Below are 23,320 nucleotides of genomic sequence, written 5' to 3'. Positions count from 1 at the left end.
TGCATTAAGCCCAGTTTTCTCAGTACACAACTCATATTATTATCGCAATATCAAATTAATTTATGAACATGACTGATAAATGTTATAAAACATCAAATACTTCATATGTTCTTACTTCTTGGAAAATTCAAGAGCAAATTAACGCCAATACCGACAAATTGACTCGTGTTTGATACATAATTGATCACAATGTGTCCATGTTTCCTATGAACGAATTTTCACAAATCGATTGGGATTACACAACTGCGTACCTGTTTTAAGTACATGAAGGCAAAACATTATTTGCCATTGAAAAAAAAAACGTTACGTTGTTATGCTCGACTACGTTTGAAATGTATTAAAGTCGTTAATACAATATCGTTTTATCGATTTAAAAATAGTAATACGATCGTATATACGCGTAAGTCCTCAGCAAGTTTTGACTGTACAAACAGTTTATGCAAGGGTATAAAGCGTTCAGTGTCGCAGTGTTCAGGGACTGTTTCTTTTGAACTTGTATTCAAGCATATTATTAATTAACTTTTAAATTGCCAGTTGCATACATTGTAGTACGCTATTTGCTGTTTTCAGTAAATAAAGCATTAGTTGTTTATTTTATAAGCATTCGCTATTTAAATTGTATGTGGGTCATGAAAACAGAAAAAAATTTTTTTATCAAAATTACAAAATACGCGATGCAAAACGCGAACTTCACGAGGCAGTCAGCAAAACAGAACAAACCGGTTAAACAGTAACAAATTACATGCAAACACTTCAAACTTACATACGATTTTTAAAGCACATAATCGGAAAGACTGACACAAATTATTTGTTGCAAAATGAGAACTTTTGTGGTTTTTTAAAAACCTTATTGCCGGGATTTAACCATTAATCCTGTGAAAGCATTTCTTAAGTATGTTTTCGTTTCGTATGTATCATATCGGCTGTGATCTGGAAAAAGGGGGTTTGATGCATGTGCGTAAAGTGTCGTCCCAGTGCAGTCCTTACAGGCTAATAGGGACGACACTGTCCGCCTAAATTGGACTTTTCTAAGAATATACTTTCTTCAACTAATATTGTAATAAAAGCTGAAAGTGTCTTCCCTGATTAGCCTGTGCGGACTGCACAGGTCAATCTCGGACGACATTTTACGCACATGCATTAAAACCTCTTTTCACAGAGCACGGCTCATATGTATGGGTCTGTGGCTTTAGTATAAATCTCTCTTTCTCCCTCTTTCTTCCTCTTTCTCACGGAAACATGGTCAATAAGATGCCAGTGTTTTGAGCGAGGTTGCATCCATGACGTTCAGTTACGGGTTGGTTGGCGGAAGATCGTGTTTGTGATCAGCGGTTCTTGCTTCGCGCATGTTTGGGGCAAAAGAAGACCATTCATGTTGCATTGGCCCACTTCATTGTGCCCAAGGACTCTGTAATGACGGTATGTAGGTCTGCGTAGAACTTTGTTTTCACTTATTCTGGGTAAAGGCTTAGGAGCTGAGCAAAGCACGATTCTTCCTTCCTTTCATAAATGGGAGCTTACTGGGAAGTCTACGACGTCAATTCCGTATCTGACGAGTTCGTTCCATAACAGAGCTATTCTAGTGTGGTATGTCTGTATGGTACCTGCGCACAGGTTTGCGCACGTAAAATACGTCTAATGTGAGAAGAACTGTTCTCGTTCTATTTGTTTTCTTTTCGTTCCGACTGCTGGTGTAGGGCCCCCTTCCAGCCGCGATAAGCAGTCTTGGGAAGGTTTGAGCGAGCAATTATTAGGACACATTTTCTAGCCCTTTCCTCATACCTGTAAGTGAGCAGTGCATTCTTAAAGAGGGCTGCTCAGTCGTCTATGGTTCTGTCGGACTCCACTGCTGCTCCTTGTAACTTAAGAGGGAACCAATGACCTAAACCGCCTGCGTGCAGGATTTCGCTTACGGCTTCCAGAGTGCCCGCATCTGCCGGTTCGTCGTTCGCCCGTCGCCACAGCACTTGTTGTTCTGATCGATGGGGCGAGGTTGATGATGGCAGAATGACTTGTGTGATGACTTAGATTTCAGTGAGGAAGATTTTCGCAGTTCGTCGACGAACAGGGTCGAGACGGCTTGAGACAGAGACGGATGTAGTGGACGTCCACGATTTCTTTTGTGTCTTGTCGTGCCCGTAGCGTGCCACAAGGCCTTGCTGAGAATCACCTTCTTGCCCGTTGATCGTCTGGTGGTTCCTCTGCGAAGTCCGCCGATTCCAGTATTCACGCACTTAGGTAGAGATTCTTAATTCATCGAGGGGTTAAGAGTACCACCACGCTGGCATGAGTAGGTGCCGTCTTAATACGTTTCGAGTACTTGACACGTGATACCATTGGGCGTTTTTCTTTAAATAAATCCCGTTTTTTTAATTTTATCCAGAATCCTATAGTACAGTTTTTTTCCATAGACTTATTAAATGTTATAGAGTGCACGGGCATACATCACTCTGCAATAGAAACCTGCCATCTTAACTCGTTATATCAACATGCTCAATGATCACATTTCGTGTTTAAAAAGTCCTAAGGCCATTGATAAGCGTCAAAATATCCCAACAAGAGTTGTTCATGATTATGGATAATACGGTTTGTTTGCAATTTCAGATTTAACATAACAATTATCTAATGTGTGAACCCGCCCGTGAACTTGACCTACACGGTTGCCTGAGAAAATCAAAATTTGAGGATTCACGACTTATTCAATGCAGAAATAACTACCCTTTCTGGAAATGTACATGTATTGTAATATTTTGACAGATGCTGGGTCAAATTTTAAGAAATAACACGATACACAATTCGCGTGACCTACGTTCATTTACATGGACATTAGATATGTAAATTGTCAGAAAGGAAATTCATTTCTGCGTTGAATAAGACCGAGTTCATGGAAATCGATGCACACTAGATGAAGTTATGAATGTTCAAAGCGATGTGTGTTTTCTGGATGACTGTATATATTTATATTGTATATCTATATATTTCATTGGCGTGTTGGCGTGTTGCCCTTTTCACGGAGGATTTACCGATTAAAGCGATATTTCAAAGTCAATGTAGTAATGTCTACATTTACATTCACCCAACCTTGTTTCTTAGACAGACGCCGTTAACGTTGCCTTTGGTAAACCTGCCTACCAAACAGACACCAACCGTCCATTTACGGCATACCGTGCCGTTGACGAAAATACGAAATCGCGTTTGATTGAAGACCAGTCGTGCACCCACACAGCGTCTCACAACGTGTCATGATGGGTGAATCTCGAGCAGATATTCCTCATCCGAAGCGTCAAGATTTACAAGAGGAATGTAGGACATAAGTGTGAACCTTTAATTTGGTGAAACTCATAATTAATGGGTTTGTCGTGCGTTGTCATTTCTTGTGTGGAAAATCGTTATGAAAATATATTGTAAAATGTAAAACCGTTCAATCGTTTATATAAAAAGATTGTCAAAATATAATGTTTCGTATCAGAATCTTTCTATGTGTTGTAAGTCAATATGTTTGGTCAAACAATGCCGTGTTTGGTAATGCATATTTACACAACTCTCTTCGGCGTATGGAATTCAGAAATGTCTAGTAGTAGACAATTAACAAGGACCCTAACCGTATGAGTCGCGTTCTGGGAAAACCGGGCATAATACATGTGTGTTAAGTGTCGTCCCAGATTAGCCTGTGCAGTCCGCACAGCTTATAAGTGACGACACTTTCCGCTTTTATGTCATTTTTCGTTTAAATGAAGTCTTTTCTTAGAAAAAATCCAATTAAGGCGTAACGTGTCGTCCCTTATTAGCCTGTGCGGACTGCACAGGCTAATCTGGAACGACACTTAACGAACATGCATTAAGACCAATTCTCTCAGAACGCGGTTCTTTTATGCGTCGTGTAGGACATTCGTCACTTGTCTAAAATAAAAGAAAAGCGGATGGTTACCATAATTTCTTTCACGAGAAAGCATCTGCATATAGAGTGATAATTCCTATACTCTGGACTTGTCCATCGTTGCGCGTGTCAATAAAATATCAAAATAATACTAAATAAAATGCATTGAATCAAACATTGTCCATATATGGACAATATACTCACGTTTAAGCATCAAAAGACAGTGTATCGGGCATATCCATTGTTTGAATATTAGCTGTTTATTGGACGAGTTGATATCAAAGTAATTAGCGCTCTCGAGTCCGTTATCTGGGACTAGAACCAGTACTTGGTGTTTATAGGGGTTATCTAAAGAACGCTCCCATAGTGGGGATCGAACCCATGACCTTCCGATCGCTAGGCGGACACCATATCCACTACACCACTGAGACCTCTAAGTCTAAGGCCGCTAAGTCTTCAGTTGTAATACACGTATTTCAGGTGATAGACTTAGAGACGTCGAGCTTTACGTCGGGTTATCGGAGGCCGGCTTTCAATCTCGTGAAGGGTTTCACCCTGGAGAGATCGGCGTTTCATGCACGTTTGAGCTAGCTACACCGGTGTACGGACAGTGGGTACGGATTACGCGTAGCACTCCTAACGATGTACTCACTCTGTGCGAGGTTTAGGTGGAAGGTGCTCCGTACTCTGCAGCCAATGGTAGGTTGCGTAATAAGTAAATTTTTAAGATATTTATAAAACTATTATTTCTCGGTTTCATATTGAAAAATACAAAATGTATATGCAACTGAACGGCGTTGGAACAGGCTCATTACGTGAAAAAACACGTGAATTTATATTTGAGGATACATGTATTAACTGACCAGTGCCTAGAAGACAGTAGATAGCGACGATGCCGCAGTCAAAACATAGCCATACATGTAGAAACAAATCCTATTACAAATGCTCGTTCACGTTTTCACATGTTCTCGTCTTCAGGCACACGTTATTCGGTTTTCCAAGCATATTTTCACATTGGCACTGCAATCGACGTTTCCGCGAAGGTCCTGTCAAATCTTCTCTGCGCATCAAGCTGTTCCAAAACAGAGAACTGCATCAGCGCCCACTACAACAAAGCGACCTTTACATGCAGCCTGTTCGATTCCTTGGCATTCCATCCAAGAGACGTCGAAAATGACATCACTGTTGTCAACAGTATTGCCATAACAGAGAATTCAAGGGAAAAGTTGTTCGGGACATAAACCGTCAATTTTTCTGTCGTGTGTTTCAAAGCCACGTTTAGCAAATTGCAAACATCACTGTATTCAACAAAACAAATGCGATAACCGTATCTATCACCAATATACATACAAATCAGCTGTACAAACAGTAGACACACCTTACTATATCACACGTTCCTTCAAGTAATGGCAATTGGTTATTTTCAAACCCGTCAGACACAAGACACAAGCCATTGATTCAGTACAAAACGTTGCAGACACACAAAGAAAACTAATTTAAATTCAGTCACCGCCGTAAGAACGGTCAAACTCGGTAAGCAGCTGGAGCGTGCGCGTCGCGACCGAGGCGAGAGTGGCCCGCAGAAGATCTACTCGGATTTAAAACGCAAAAAAGACTGATTTCTACCTTGTAACCACCAGATATATTGTAATTGGCATAGATAAAATTAAATATGTAGCTTAATTAGCAAGTAATTTATTATTTTGCAAATGGCTCCGCTTTTAAAACAAACCGAAAGTAGGATTTCTAGACGTATACGTCCATTTCGACAAACGCGAATATTGTTAAGTTTAAAAACGCAACAAAATATGGATTTATACATTGTAATCATCGGATATATTCTAATTGACATAGATAAAATTAAATATATAGCCTAGTTAGCAAGTAATTTATTACTTTTAAACGGTACCGCTTTTAAAACCGAAAGTAGGATTTCAAGACGTATACGTCCATTTCGACAAACGCGATTATTTTTAAGTTTTAAAGCTCAAAAAAGACCGATTTCTACCTTGTAACCACCAGATATATTCTAATTGGCATAGATGAAATATGTTTCTTATTTATACTTACATTTACTATGCCAAATAAGTTGTTTGGCTTTGAGACGCAGTTTTTTCCACATATTCAAACAATACTGTATCATCCGCGTCATGCGAAAATCGGTCTTATGGCATATGCGGCCAGAGTAGCTCAAGCCAAGCATGCGCACTTTCCCATCAATGGCTACGCTTTCCGCTTTAAAAAAAGGCACGCAAGGTTTGGTAATAACTCCAGAGTAGTTTATTCAGTATTCATATTCTTACAAGACTGTGCGATTGCGCAGGCCTGGCTGAAGCTACGTTGGGATCATATTGCACAAGATCAATTTTTGCATGACCCGTGTACAAATCTCATTGCGTCTTATAAATAGAACATCTAAGCACAGTACTTAACGATATTACAGTGAATTTACCTTGTGATGTTTATAGCAAACTGGCAGATGTCCGTAGACTATTTTGACTTGCATACGTCACACATGTGTGGTTAGATAATTAAACGATTTTCCTTCTATATGTATCATGGGCACTCTACTATTAGGTAGTTCTGTCTCACAATACAAGACAAATGGCATTTACCGATAGGTTTTCTTAAATGTCTTTCCCTAAAATGTGTGTTATTTGATATATTGAAAACAATACTGTGTTATCAACAGAGAGTAGTCTGCATTTGCAAATTTTGCTTTGACCAATAGCATGCAGCTATTCTGGCGACATCACTTCGTCAGCATCAAATTGCATCACAGAAGTTATCAAATTTTAGGATTTACCAGCATGATTTAGTAAAATTATTATGTATGACGACGTCTCAATAACGTCTCTGTCACCATGATGAAAAGTGTGCAAACGTCTTAGTGGTGTCTTTTCTTAAAGCGATTTCCTTAACGTTACGTCAAGTTTATACTGAATGCAAAGACGATGGTGTGCTCAAGTCTTAATCCAGCCATTGTTATCATTTTCACGTTAGAGACCCCTGTGACATTGACACTACCCGAGAAATCCAAAATCAAATGATGTTAAACCTCCGCGAGCCTCAATCACAATGTGAAATTTGAGAGCTCTTAACGGAATATTTCATAAGATATTGACTGTAGACCAATGTCGACCAAAGTATGACGGCGAACTAATGGACGGATAGGACAAAATCAATATGTGTCCCCTAGTTTCAATAGGGGAGCCAATATAATACTAATACAACGGTTCATAGTATTTTTATTTGAACTCGCAACACTTTTCCACAGAACAATACTATTTCCATTTGAATGAGATAACTTGTAGTTATCTTCTTTAAATAGTGTGCAGGAACAGACTTGGATTAGCAAAAAACATCACTAACATAAACATGTATATCTCTTTAAGTCACATAAACTATATTATTTCCATAACAAATTCAATGTTTAAGCAATAACTTGTACACAAAATAAATGCAACATTTTGCACATAGAGACCCTCATAACCATACCATTTCTTAAAGATAATTCAGATCCAAATTATTTTAAAAAGATAGTTCATGCATATTGCATGCATGACATATTTTGCGTGGAGTTCTGTCTTACATTGTTTAACAGCAATCTTTTTCACAGCTACTCTGCAGTTAAATGTTTACTGCCATCTTTCAAGATGTCAACATTAAGTTTCTAACAATGTTTTCCCTACCGCACATTCAAAGAAATATTCACGAATAAAGTCATGGGAAGTGCCCATATAAAAAATCAATAAATAGTGCTGATTTATTAAGAGAGCAAAGAATTGCACAACTGAAATATTTAGTATAATGCAACCTCTACAGAATAAACATTAGTTATTAATGAAGGAGAAAAACAACACGAATTGTGTAATGTGCTTGTCTAAACCATACACCGACAATGCATGTTGGCGAGAATATAGACACTTCAATTTAATTAGCTAGACAATACAATGTATGAAACTAAAATTAACAGATAACCTGGTTATAGTTTATATAAATATTTTAACATTATTAAAATACTATTTGCAGTAATTTAAGGACAATCAAGAGATAAGTAAGACATAGGCACACACAAATATGCAATACATAAGAGTCTTTAATCAATATAACGTACACAAGCAATTTAAAAAAGGCATCTAAGCAGTATATATACACCCTATATTTACGAATGCACAATGCTTATTTGGAATGGATGACAATATTAACACATTATTGTAAAAATTGCATCTGAAAGTATTAATTAAGTTCAATACTAATATGGTTGTATGGTAACATTTGTTTGTTATGCATTCAAAGTAAGGCAAAATCTAATTTTATTTTTTTATGTAATCAATATGATTTATTTGAAACATTTCATACAATTTTACAAACATCAAGCTATTTTCAGCTGTTAAGCAACAGAACAATCATGTTTCATGCATTCAATTAAAGTTCAATATAAACAATCACATTTTTAAGGAAATATGGTCTAATGGTCGAGTGAAACTAACTGTAACACAAATAGTAAACAGCAGCTATCATCAGCCGTAAGTAAATCATTATCATGTATAATATAAATACAAGTACAATATGATTGCTACAATTTTCACATGTCTTAAAAAGACATTTTGAGCAGAACATTTCCTTTATCATCGCAATTGCAAAACTGTAAGCATTGAATGGACAACTAAATTTTATGATTTCAAATAAATGACATTATTTTTTTATTACACATGTTTTGTAACACTGAGTATCATATTGTACCATAGCTATTCATTCATTAAACAGACGTATATTAGTTTAGTAAGTATTCCACAAAATCCCAATACAAACTGATGGCTGAGAATAAAGAGTGTCATATTTTTAATAACTGTATGAATGTACTTGTTATGTTGAGAGATGAACAAAAGCATTATCTAACAACGGATACAACTTTGTTTTCCAAGCAACAACATCCCTATATTTTACGTACAAAGAGAGACAATTCAATTATTGACAAGTGTTAGCATGTTAAATCACTCTCGCTTGATTTGCAATTGACTGATTTCCAAGTAGTAAATATTATTTTTTCTTAAGATAATGCAAAACAAAGTTATACCAATCTTTCAATAGTTGTTTGACTTTATTTAATGAAAAGCAGTACATATACTAGTAACAAGATGTTCCTTTTGCCTAAAGCATAATTTATTAGCCTCTTCAGAATGTGTTGTTCTGTATCATTAAGAAAGTTTTAAATGAGCATCTCCACAAGCAATGTTTTTTTATTATCTGGCACCTAAAAGATGTACATGATGAAAATTGTTATTACAAATAAATGTTAACAGCAAAAATCAAAATGGCAACAATAAACGCATGATTTACATTGCAAATACAAGCATTTCACAATCGCTATATATATAAGTGACTAATGTACTGACCGATATATACAGTGAGCACGAATTATTGGTCAAGTTAATCTGGTCGTCTAAATGCCTATACACAAACATATAAAGCATAATAAACTTTACAAAAACAAAAAAATAATTATCATAACTTTGGCCATTTTTCCTACACCTCATATTTTCGTTTTTAAATACTCAGTTCCAAAACAAATAAAGCATTTTAAGCAATACAAAAGTCATTCATAAATCATAATCATGCAAATTAATAAATAACTGGTCGTGAATACAGAATAGACAATTTAAGGAAGATTAAATGATTTTGTCTAAAATTAATCAATATTTTCAAGAAATTGTTAGACAATAAACAATATTCTTGATAAAAACCTGACACCAATTGGCACACTTAAGAGTATCAAAGCCATAGCATAAACATTCTCCATCTGGCTAAACAATTCTTGTAACTACCACCTCTATATTACAGGTTAAGCCACAAAAAACTGAAGCATGTCTCATTACATGAAAATAATACATTTCTTTAAATTTTGTCGAAGTTACCACGTTCATTTAAACAGCTTTGACAAATGTCAAAATCAACATTCATAGACATATATTTACTAACATTATATTTTCCTTAACATTTCCAAAATAAAATGTCATAATACAGACACAGTAATTGGATAGACTTGTAAATTTTGCGCTTAAAATACTATATAACATTATTTCTTTTATCAAGTAATCTTAATCTTATTATATTTAAATATAGTTATTTAAAGCCTTCAACATAAAATGACTGACAGCATCATAGTTCCAATAAAACATGAACTATTGTTTTTCTTTGAACACAACTTAGTGGTCACATAAAAACATTGCTGGCCACAAGACTTTCTTGCTTTCCATTTTTTGTTGTGATTTGTCACTATGCGATTTCTGTCTGAATCAAATCACTAATTTTCCACGTGTCCCAATTCCAAAGATGAGACATTCAATTGTACATGTTCACACCAGACATGGGGTATGTAGAGACCTTCAATTGTACATGTTCACACCAGACATGGAGTATGTAGAGACCTTCAATTGTACATGTTCACACCAGACATGGAGTATGCAGAGACCTTCAATTGTACATGTTCACACCAGACATGGAGTATGTAGAGACCTTCAATTGTATATGTTCACACCAGACATGAGGTATGTAGAGACCTTCAATTGTACATGTTCACACCAGACATGGAGTATGTAGAGATCTTCAATTGTACATGTTCACACCAGACATGGAGTATGTAGAGACCTTCAATTGTACATGTTCACAGCAGACATGGAGTATGTAGAGACATTCAATTGTACATGTTCACACCAGACACGGGGTATGTAGAGACAAGCACATCTTAAACAGCCTTTATATCTCTGAGCTTTTTCGGTATGGGGTTAATATGATAACAACAGTAGCAGCAGGCTGTCCTTCTGATTTGCTGGTTTGATTTCGTCAAGGTACGTCTGAAAAAAGAAAGATTCATAACAGTTAATGTCAGTTGTTCATTGTATGTGTTACAGATGATAAACAAGAACAAAAATAGCACTTTTATACATTGAGTTACATGAAAAGTTAATCATAACCACTTTATTACCAACTAACTATAAATCTTACCATCAATCAGGAAATATGGGTTGATATTCGAGAAACATACATTTCTTCCATTGGAAAAATATCACCTTATCATTTATAACAATAAGACAGGGCCAACTAGCCAATAGCAAATAAAACGTGCTGGAGAAGAGTTTTACTGAGATGTATGTGTGAGGTAGGCAAAAGGCAACCGATGCAACCACAATTTACCTTTGACTGAAAACTTCACTACTATAAAATAAATGAACCAATACTAGAGCTTTGTCACGGACGTGACAAATACCCCCACATGCCGCATTGACACAGGTTATTTTGCATGTTGTCTTCACAAAAAAGCGCACACCATGATCAATGTTTAAAACGCACTAAGTGACCCCGTGACCTAGTTTTTGACCCGGCAAGGCCCATGTTCGAACTTGAACTAAACATCATATAGCTACAACTTCTGACAAAGTTTGGTGAAGCTCTGATGAAAACTACTTGAACAACTAAAAACTAATAATAATGCTGTAATACGTGATCAAAACGAAATATTAAAACACTGCCAAATTTTATGAGAATCTTTATAAAAAAGACAACAATATAGATATAAACATCATGAACGTTTCCATACCAATATCTGCAATAAAATAAACCCAGAACAAACGCAAAATGAACAAAGATACCTATCAGAGTATGAATGCGCTAAAGCACTGCTAGACATGAAAAACAATAAAAGTCCAGGATCAGATGGCATATCTGCAGAATTTTACAAAATATTTTGGAATTATATTAAGCAATATGTCGTTAATTCTCTTAACTATTCTTTAGACACCAATAATCTAACAGAATTGCAAAAACAAAGCATAATTACTTTACTACCTAAGACCGCAAAGGACACCCTTTTGATCGATAACTGGAGGCCCATCTCGCTTTTTAACGTTGATTACAAAATAGCTACAAAATCCATTGCCAATCGTATAAAACCTCTTTTAAATAATATAACCAGTGTAAATCAAACAGGATTTATCAAAGGAAGATATAATGGCGAAAATGTAAGACTTTTGCATGAAATGATTGAACTAATGGATGAAAGTAACGAAAACGGTCTCCGATTTTTTCCGATATAATAAAGCCTTCGACAGTATGGATCATGGGCTTATGATTAAATGCCTCGCCATTTCAGATTTAGTGAGCACACCTTACAGTGGGTAATGCTATTTTATAAAGATGCAACATCACGCGTTACAAATAATGGTAATTTTTCAGATTTTTAGGAAATACGAAAATTTACGAAATAACAGAAAATACAAAAGCTTGCAAAATGGTATATAAAGAACTTGGGGTAGTACGCAAACTTTAACATAGCTTTATCAATAATACATTCTAAGTATATAAGGGGCAATATTTCTGTCAAAATGCTTGATACAGTTGTCTGCTCTTGTTTATAGGTTGGGGTCATGTTGGTAAACAAGTATGCAAAATATGAAAGCAATATGTCAAGGAAAAATTGGGGTAGTACGAAAACGTTAACATTTGCACGCTAATGGAAACGCCGACATCGGGGTGAGTAGGATAGCTCCACAATATATTTTTCATATATAATAGTCGAGCTAAAAATGGAATAAAAAAAGAAAACTACTTGAATAAGAGAGCGGACACCATGCTTAATTTTTAAAAAGTACTAGACACCATGCTCAATTTTCAAAACGCACTTAGTGACCCCGTGACCTAGTTTTGACCCGGCATGACCCACATTCGAACTTGACCTAGACATCATCTGACCAAGTTTGGTGAAGATCGGATGAAAACAACTTGAATTAGAAAGCGGACACTTAATACGGACTGACCGACGGACCGACCGACCGACAGACTAGCTCACACACGACCAAAAAAAACCCACAGCTGGATTGAAAGATGTATTGACACACAATGTTAAATCTACATGCACCCACCAATCTCTGAAAGTAAGGCCATGAAAAAGGAAAACTAACCCAAGGTTCGCTCTGCATGATGTTCATAGACTGAGGGTTGTGGAGCATGGGGATCTCATAATCTGCAGACGATGACTGCAAATGCTCCTCGAACATACTCATTGCTCTGCAACCCAGGTTTTCTGGAATAAAAGTAAATCATGCATCAAACAAAACAAATTCAAAGCAATACTAGCGTTTTCAAGGACAACCCCAACTGATTTCAACCCAACAAAACGTTTGTCAGTGCCTCGACCTATCATATCAACAAGGTAATGTCAAAAGATTTAACTAAAGCGATGTTCTAGAGTTGTAAAGCATGTTGAAACTGTGAATGCATTCAATGCATTGAGGCTAAAATCAATAGAGAGAGAGAACATTAATTCATTTTGGTTTATCACAAAACTTTATTTAAAGAATGTTTAAATAAGAACCAGAGCTCCGCGGTCTGAGACAGATGCCTCCCAAAACAGAGCCTTGACACACATCACTCAATTCCTTGATGACATATCGAATTGATACCAATTTAACACTTAATGTCACAGTGACCTTGACCTTTGAACTAGTGACCCAAATTTCAATAGACATCATCTGCTGTCTAAGACTGATGTACATGTGAGTTCTAAAGTCAATTGGTAAATTTTTTATTCATTGGAAATGATTCTCACACTAATTGTGACAGTGACTTTGACCTTTAACCTGGTGACCCCAATTTCAATAGGGCACATCTACCGTCCATGGTCAGTGAACATGTGAAGTATCGAGCCAATAGGTCAATTTGTTGACGATTGATTGATCGGAAAAGAATTTTCACATGTATTGTGACATTGATCTTTGACCTATCGACCCCATTTTCAATAGGGGTCATCTACTGTCCAAGGCAAATGCATATGTGAAGTATCAAGCCTATTGGTCAATTTGCTGACGAGTTATTGATCAGAAATGATTTTCATAATTATTGTGACAGTGACCATGACCTTTGAACAAGTGACCCCAATTTCAATAGAGGTCATCTAATGTCCAAGACCAATGCACATGTGAAGTATGAAGCCAATAAATCAATTCGTTGACGAGTTAGTTATAGGAAATCAACTGGTCTACCAACACAAGAACAACAGACCGGCAAACATCCCGCAAAACAATATACCCCCACTTCTTTGAAGTGGGGCATAAAATACACGTGGCGGGTTAACAAGAAATGGTTTAAATATACTTGTTCTAGAAAAAGTGTTATACATATATGAAGATTTACCAAATGCAACACTTTTTTATGTTTCAGTACAATAACAAAAACTAATGTGAGAACAGTTTAAAAGTAATTTACTTGTGTTTTATTTTGAAATAACTTGAATTTACAGGGTTTACATTTACGCACTGTTATTTTTTAAAGTAAAAATTAAACTTGAATACATTGATATAGTGACTCATCTGAGAATACGCCAAAGACAAGTGCAAGTATGACAGCTTGTTTATTGCAATAGACATGTGCACAGGTCGGTACTGGATTAGTCTCTTTATAGGCAGGGCTTTACTTCTAATAGGGGTCGGATACACACTTTTTTTAACTGCACCCTTACAAACCGACAAAAAGTGTGGTGGAAAAAAACATGTCAGAATGAGTGCACTGTTGTATATTAATTTAATATTTTAAATTGATTTATGACAAACACAATGTCCTATTGATATTCGACACACATTTGCATTTTTTAGAAAAACAAGAGCTTGTCACAATAGTGCCAAATCCCTGCCGAAATGTGTTTGCGTGTATGACAACATTTGTTTTAGAGAGTAGAATAATATTTGTAAAACATGGCACCTGTGCCATCCATTTATATTTCAAGGATCAATTAGTTATATAGTGTTTGAGATATGCTGCAGAGAATAAAATAAAAGGAAATAAAAGAAAGTGAGGTAATTAAAGAAGAGGACTATAAAAAGTTACTGTTCTTTGTCACTGTATTTTTCCTTAAACTCATCTATTTATTTTACAGTGAATTCTTCGTTGTTCAAATTAAAATATTATTGTAAATAAGATAAAGGGAGATATTAAAAATTGAAAAGCTAAAATATGTACTATAACATTTAATTAAATGTAATTAAATAATATAAATAAATAAAATATAATATAATTTTTTTTTTTTTTTAAATAAATGAGATAATTAAAAAACTACGGCCAAAAGAGTTATGGTTCATGTTCACTGCTCTTTTCCTAATTGACATCTGTTTATATTTCTAGTTTCAAGTAAATCCCTTCAGTAGATTTAGAGTTATGCTCCCCACAAAAATTTACTTTTAAATAAAATAAAGGGAGGTAATTCAAAAACTAAGGTAGATAAATTATGGTTCTTAGTAAGTGCACTTCTCCTACTTGCCATCTGTTTATTTTTTTTAAGTTTCAAGTTAATCCCTTCAGTAGATTCAGAGTTATGCTCCGGACAAAAAAATTACTTTGAAATTAAATACAGGGGGATAATTCCAAAAAAAGTAGATAGAGTTATGGTTCTTAGTCACTGCACTTCTGCTACTTGCCATCTGTTTATATTTCAAGTTTTACGTAAATCCCTTCAGGAAATTAAGAGTTATGCTCCGGACAAAAAATTACTTTAATATTAAATAAAGGAAGATAATTCAAAATCTTAGGTAGATATAGTTCTGGTTCTTAGTCACTGCACTTTCCCTTCTTGCCATCTGTTTATATTTCAAGTTTAAAGTAAATCCCTTCAGTAGATTTAGAGTTATGCTCCGGACAAAAATTTACTTTAAAATTATATAAAAGGGAAGATAATTAAAAAACCTAGGTAGACAGAGTTATGGTTCTTGGTCACTGCAATTTTCCTAGTTGCCATCGGAGTTATGCTCTGGACAAAGTTTCGGACGGAAGGACGGATGCACAGACACACAGACGGACGGACAGACGAACGGATACTAATACTATTAAAATAATTTACTGGCTGACTGATGTTGAACACAAATATTGTTATAATTGTTCTCATATTTTTACTTCAGTGAATAATATTAAATCTATAATTAAACTACATACATATATATTCTTACCTAACTAAATCATATAATAATTAGGTTTAAAATAAACCCATACATACCAGATAAGGTAAGCCGCTGGAAACTCTCGTATTGTGTATTGGCCTCCACTGCTGAAGTGAGGACACTCATTTCGTCATTGCAGTCTCGGATGTCCTATTGTGAAGTCATCTTGTTTATTGAAAATGATATACACTATTTTAAGGGAAATGTTTAAAGATATAGTCCTGTCCTGTTTTTTTTCTTTCTGTAGAAATTCCGTGAGTGATTGAGCAATATTTAAATGAAAATGTTAATACAGATAGATGGTTCTGTTGATGCCCTGTTGTTGATGTCATTTTGACAAATACAAACATGTAAAAAATACAAATTTAAAGGTAAATGTTAATAAATTTACTTAGTGATGCCCTGTTCTGCAGTCATTTTGTTTACAAATACAGATGGAACAATATAAAATAGCTTGATCATCGAGTTTTCAATATCATTTTTCAAACATTATTAAAACCACATCAACACAGTTTATGGAATAACCTACAGTAATAAATATACAAAATTAAACAAGAGCACCGCCTTGCGGGTGCAGACCGCTCATCTATTTTCTTTTTAAAGGTGAAGGGACTCTCATTTTCAATCACAAAGGAGGGAGGAGTGGAGTGAAGAGGGGTGTATAGTGTGGGGTTGTGGACATTTATTACATTATCTTCCAAAAAAGCGAAAAAAAAAAAAAAAAAAAAAAAAAATCAGGGGGGGGGGGGGGGGCGATGGGGGGGGGGGGGGGGGGGGGGGGGGGGGGGGGTTTGGGTGCGATGTTGGACGGTATTTCAAACATAACCATTTTTAAAAAAAAATGGGGGGGGGGGGTATAGTGTGAGGGTTGTGGTGGTAATTTGTGAGATGATCTTAAAAAAAAAAAAAAAAAAAAAAAAAAAAAAAAAAAAAAATTGGGGGGGGGGGGGGGGTGGGGTGGGGGGGAACGGGGTGGGGGTATAGTGTGAGGGTGTGGTGGTCATTTGTGAGATGATCTTAAAAAAAAAAAAAAAAAAAAAAAAAAATAGGGGGGGGGGGGGGAGGGGGAAGGGGGGGAGGGGAGGGCACGGGGGATGGTTTGGGTGGAGTCTATTGTGGTATGTCAGGTAAGAGTAGTTTCATCAAAGTATCAATCAAATCTAATCATAAATAAAGAAGTTATGGCAATTTTAGCAAAATTTAATAATTTGACCTTGAGAGTCAAGGTCATTCAAAGGTCAAAGTAAAATTAAAGTTGCCAGGTACAGTAACCTCATGATAGCATGTAAGTATTTGAAGTTTGAAAGCAATAGCCTTGATACTTAAGAAGTAAAGTGGATCGAAACACAAAAATTTAACCATATATTAAAAGTTACTAAGTCAAAAAAGGGCCATAATTCCGTAACAATGACAACCAGAGTTATGCAACTTGTCCTTTTACTGTACCCTTATGATAGTTTGTGAGTGTTCCAAGTATGAAAGCAATATCTATGATACTTTAGGGGTAAAGTGGACCAAAACATAAATCTTAACCAAATTTTCAATTTTCTAAGTATAAAGGGCCCATAATTCCGTTCAAATGCCAGTCAGAGTTACATAACTTTGCCTGCACGGTCCCCTTATGATAGTTCATAAATCTTGCAAGTATGAAAGCAATAGCTTTGATACTGTAGGAATAAAGTGGACCTAAACACAAAACTTAATCAAATTTTCAATTTTCTAAGTATAAAAAGGGCACATAATTCTGTCAAAATGCCAGTCAGAGTTACATTACTTTGCCTGCACAGTCCCCTTATGATAGTTAGTAAGTGTTGCAAGTATGAAAGCAATAGCTTTAATGCTTAAGGAATAAAATGGACCTAAACACAAAACTTAACCAAAATTGTCAATTTTCTAAGTATAAAAAGGGCACATAATTCTGTCAAAATGCATGCCAGAGTTATCTAAATTTGCCTGCCCAGTCCCCTCATGATAGTAAGTAAGTGTACCAAGTTTGAATGCAATAGCATTGATACTTACTGAGAAAAGTGGAACTAAACGCAAAACTTAAACAAAATTTTCAATTTTTTAAGTATAAAAAGGGCACATAATTCTGTCAAAATGCACGCCAGAGTTATCTAACTTTGCCTGCCCAGTCCCCTCATGATAGTAAGTAAGTGTACCAAGTTTGAATGCAATAGCATTGATACTTTCTGAGAAAAGTGGACCTAAACGCAAAACTTAACCGGACGCCGACGCCAACGCCAACGCCGACGCCAAGGTGATGACAATATAAGCTGCCTTCTTTTAGGTTCTAAACTGAGATTATTAATATTATTATGTATCAAAAGAAGTAAAAGCAATTTACAATAACATACTGCAAAATATTGGTATACACTGTGTAGTTATATGTAGCCACTTTTAAATGTGCTTTAGTTATGTCATTCGGGTCAGTCAAAGTACTCATAAAATCTGTGAACAAGTACCTTTTAAACCTTACATGTTCTTACTGCAGTGACTATCTAAGCCCAAGTGACCTTATACCTGACCATTAGGTGTGTACAAGGGCAAGGTCACAGTCCCGTTGGAGGTTTTCATCGCAAGGCACCGGGTGGTTTTGGGCGACCCTCAACCTGGTAAGTAAAAGAATGGCAGAGTGATTAAATCAAACAATAAATCAAAGCATAGTCAACATATTACTAGGCCGTTACTCCTCCCATTGGCCATTCCGTATTACATGGTGTAATGTAAACAAACACTCCTTATTAAATTAAAATGCTTATTATCTAAATAAATTTATATTCATAAACATCATATTTATTGATTTCCACTGATGTATATTGCTTAACTTACGTTTTTGTCATTGTATTTGTATAATATTATTGTTCATTGATTCTCATTTATTTAATAAATCCGCCATTTCACATTACGTTCATTGGTATATATTTTACTTTAACGGTCGTCACTTGTCAGTGACGTCATGCCTGAAAAAGTATAAATAGCGGATTCGAAAGTAAACAAGTTTCAGTTTGGAATACAGATTTAAACGAAAAACATCCGGTTAGATAGATTATTTACACAAGAAAAAGATTATGATACAGAATAAGATGCAGGTACGAATATTTTATTATTGATTGTATATGATATTTTTTGGATATATGCTTTTGTTGTAATAAAAATAATAATGAAACTGAAATTGAAAGTAAAATTAGAAATTTTGAATGAACCCTTTGTTTTATTTTGTTATACGGCATAACAATATCGATATGCTTAAATATGTTTGGAAATGAATTTTTGATAATGACTAAAAATTATAAAGAAATTCATACTTTAATTTGTGCATGAATACTTGTATTAGCTACCTTTCATATGCGTCAGTGTTGTTCATGTATTGTTTCATATACAATTAAGATCATACACAGGAATCAGCAAATATCTTCTTAAAATCCATTTGTTTTATTAAAACAATCCATGTTGAGTGGACTTTGCAACAGACCGTGGCAAATAGGAAGCTCAAACGTGGAAGACAAATTACTTGACTGCTGCTTTGGCGACGTGGCTTGGTCGTAAGGATACTGCTAGACACTGACCAAGATCAGTCAAAAGACAAATATACATGTATTCTGGAGTATTGGTCATTTTCAAAATGATTGTTCCTTCATCGAACACTATTGATTACAAGTTATACGAATGCTTTATTCTTTTCTTTAAAAAAAAATATTCACACAACTTTACACAACTGTGGGCACAATGTTAGTTATTAACCCTGAATAGAATATAAGTTACACAGCCTCTGAATTCCCATGTGTGGTGAGATACAGTGTTATTAATTTGATCTTGTGCAAAAGTGACTTGACCAATGATAATTTAGGGCTTTGTCACAAGATGACCATCTACCAATCAAAGCAAGACTTCATGGGGATCAAACAACTGTAGTATCAATTTAATCCTGTGAGAAATGTAGATGTCGTTTGATAAAATCTTTTTACATTATATGCAGACAAAACGCTCATTTTACTGACCAACTACATGTAATGGTGGATGATTTCATCGCTAGGCACTGAACGTTGCGGGGTGACCCTTAACCTGGTTAGGAAAAGAGAGGCAAAGTGATAAAAATCAAACAATAAATTAAAGCAAAGTAAAAAATATCGATATACTTAGATATGTGTTGCAACTAATGTTTGCAAATAAATTAAATTATCAAGAAATTCATACTTTAGTTTGTGCATTAATACTTGTATTAGCTTTCATGCATATGCATCAGTGTTGTTGATGAAAGTGCATTATAAAAGTACGATCTTACACGAGAATCAGTAATTATGCTCTATAACTCCATTAGGTTTTATTAAAACAATCCATATTGTGACAACGTTGCTGAAAACTGTTACAACTAGGTAGCTCAAACGTGTAAGACAGCTTACTAGACTGCTACTGTTGTTTTTGCTGCTGCGTCAACGTGGCTTGGTACTGCAAAACACTTAACAAGATAAGCTAAAAGACATATGCTTGGCAATTTGTCAAAATGCAACATAATATTTCACAATGGCTCCTTCATGAACATGATTGATTACAAGGGATGCAAGTGACTATGCTTTATTTGTTTTTAGACACTACTATTCAAACAACTTTGCGCAACTGTGGACACAATGTTAGTTATAACCCAGAATTGCATATAGGTTACAGCGCAAATGTGGGCAAAATGTTAGTTAAAACCCTGATTAGAATATAAGTTTCATATCTTCTGATTTCCCATGTATGGTGAGATACTGAAAGTAAAATAACACTGGGTAAAAGAGTGACTTGGCCAATGAAACGATGGGGCTTTGCATGCAAAAAAAATCACCACTTATCACTTACTGTTCAATGGTTTCATACAATTTAAGTTCCAATTTAATCCTTTGAGAAATTTAGATTTGATACAAATCTTTTTATAATATATGCAAAAAATGCCGCATTGACTAAACAACTAACAGAAAATAGACTCCAATATACCCTCTACAAAACGTGGTTTGTGGAGTCTTATTATCATTAATTCACATCAATTGCTGTGAGATTGAGATGTTCAGAAATAAGTAAGGCCACGGGTGCATCATGAACCTGCGTCCAAGGCTGAGGCTATTGCTGGAGACCTGAGTAGTACCGGTTTGACATTCAGCCTGGAATCTCATTTCACTTAAGGGTCACGTATGGCGCAGTCGCACTCAGCGAGGTTTTCAGGAAGGGTGTCCTCTGAAATCAAATATCAACGAAGTGAATATCTAGTTGCATCAGCAGAAGGTCATTCTTATATTTACTGCAAGGTCCAACCTTGACAACAAGTCACCATTTGACATTAAATTAGGCACTGTATAAAGAAGTGAAACTCCAGCTGCTGGAGTAGTATTGAATTATTATTATAAACAATTAGAAGGTCCTTTATTTAAGGCAAGTGACAGATTGCCCAAACAGTACAAAACAGCACAATACAAAACAACATAAACACAAATAAGAATAAAGCTGGGGTCACCGCCTAGGAACGGTCAATGCAAAGCATTGGGGTTTTAACGGGTTTTGGAGCGCTCAACCTCACACTTGGCCCAGCAATATTTATAATACATTTAAGTGTAAATAAAATTTAACCTCATAGCATTGTAACTCAAATTAAACAATAATAAAAGGGAATTAAAAAGCATTCAATTTAATTACCATTTAATTACTCAATGGTATTGAAGATGCCAGAGCAACAGAGTTACAACTTTTTGAGGAACGATGGAATGAAACTATGAACAAGTGTCATCTACATTCCTTCTTTATTGAAAAAGATTTAAAAATATAGCATCCACACAGGCCATAAACTATTCAAGACAATATAACACTGTTTTGCAATGTGACAGTACACTTAAAACTGTATAAACTGTCAGGAAAATTACGCCGATTCTGATGGCATTTATGCTCAGACAAGTAGCATTTTTTCAGGCAGTTCATACACACACAAAAATTAAGAACGAGAATGCCAACAAAATACACCCAGTTACAAGACTGGTTTACATGGATCGTGAGTACATTGGCACACATGTTTACTGGTCATTTTTTCTTCATTAAATAAGTACAGAGAATCTGGCTTGTTACTAAACTTGTACACGATATTCTGCCCACAAACATAATTGACAACTTTCATGAAGATTCAACTTAAATTGCCTTGAAATAGTGAGCAGATGTAATAATAGTGGATGCCAACTGCCCAACAGCCAACATGCAGCTGCTGCTGGTTGATCTATTATACATGTACCTTGCAGGAATAACCAGGCTAATCACGGACAACACTTTCCGCTTTTATAGAATTTTTGTTTTAAAGAAATATGTTCTTAGCAAAATCCAGTTTAGGCGGTAAGTGGTGTCCCTGATTGGAGTCAAACTCTTTACGCATTCAACCTGTTTCCCAGTGCAAGGCTCATATATGATTTTAAAGCTTCTATTACTCTTATAATTACAACACAAATTTAAGTGAACATAATCTGTTATATCTAATCATTTAAACGTGTCGTTTCTGTTTTAATTTTTGATGAATGGCTTGGTGTAAACATTGAACTCACTTTGCCATAGACAAAAGTAACCAAACAATGCTGAGGTTGGCATAAAAGACAATTTTGTAACTCGTGAATGAAATTAAAAACAAATGATGAATTTGCCTTGTTTTCAATTATGGAACATTTAGATTGCTTTAGAGCAAAATCGTTACATATAAGGGTTTTTTGATTTTCAGCTACTTAAAATACATATGGAATTGATTATGCTCTAAATCAATCTAAATATTCCATAATTGAAAACAATTCAAATGGTAGCTATCGATGTTCAATTTAAAATACAAATTTGAGGGTCAAGCTTGCACCTAATGCATTTTCTTCACATGTCTATATACAATACAATAGCTTGTGGCTGAACCCTTAAACTTAGGTAAGATAAACTGGTCAATTAATTAAAGAGCAGAAACCTCAGTTTGCATAGGGTTTAACCTTATTTGTTAAAACTTGATTCCATCTAAAGTATTAGGCAATACCACAGTGACCCCTTTTGCGATGGGAAGAGGACTTACCTATTGAGACGTACTGGTTGTGTTGTAGTTGGGGAACACCGTTCTCTGGGCCTGAACTTGTGAGTATAAGGCCTCTGTGAACAGATAAAAGGACCTTAGCGCATCCCAGAAATGTGTCCCTGTAAACCAAATAATTCAATGCATTCTGAAATGTCATCAATTACATTGTATGTAAATCAAGTTTGTTTGAGTAAAAAAAGGAATACATTATTTTTGAAAACTCTTGATACAAATGAGATATACACTAAACACTTCATACAAACATAGACTACTATATACTGTACACTAGAAGCAAACATTTTTCATCCATCTGAAACCAATATTTATTAAGTGCAGTTCAACAGCAAAAAGGTGGGACGGACATAAGGAAGAATGGAAGGAAGGACGGAGAGAATTACAACAGAC

General features: G+C 35.4%; 1 protein-coding gene across 3 annotated transcripts in view; it reads right to left on the bottom strand.

Annotated features, from left to right (window-relative positions):
* Positions 1-7,112: 7,112 nt before the first annotated feature.
* The window catches only part of LOC127860877 (uncharacterized), a 217,899-nt gene continuing 201,691 nt past the window's right edge, over positions 7,113-23,320 (bottom strand). For all 3 annotated transcript variants that reach the window (XM_052399183.1, XM_052399182.1, XM_052399184.1), the window contains 9 exons: positions 22,916-23,034; positions 20,941-21,072; positions 20,265-20,310; positions 19,863-19,926; positions 19,203-19,425; positions 18,327-18,824; positions 15,918-16,011; positions 12,838-12,959; positions 7,113-10,734 (listed from right to left, as the gene is read on the bottom strand). The gene's annotated coding sequence lies outside the window, so the exon portion shown is untranslated. The remainder of the gene's footprint in view (positions 10,735-12,837; positions 12,960-15,917; positions 16,012-18,326; positions 18,825-19,202; positions 19,426-19,862; positions 19,927-20,264; positions 20,311-20,940; positions 21,073-22,915; positions 23,035-23,320) is intronic.

This window comes from Dreissena polymorpha, chromosome 15 (genome assembly GCF_020536995.1).
Source record: "Dreissena polymorpha isolate Duluth1 chromosome 15, UMN_Dpol_1.0, whole genome shotgun sequence".
Classification (NCBI taxonomy): domain Eukaryota; kingdom Metazoa; phylum Mollusca; class Bivalvia; order Myida; family Dreissenidae; genus Dreissena; species Dreissena polymorpha.
This window is presented reverse-complemented; position numbering and strand designations above follow the sequence as displayed.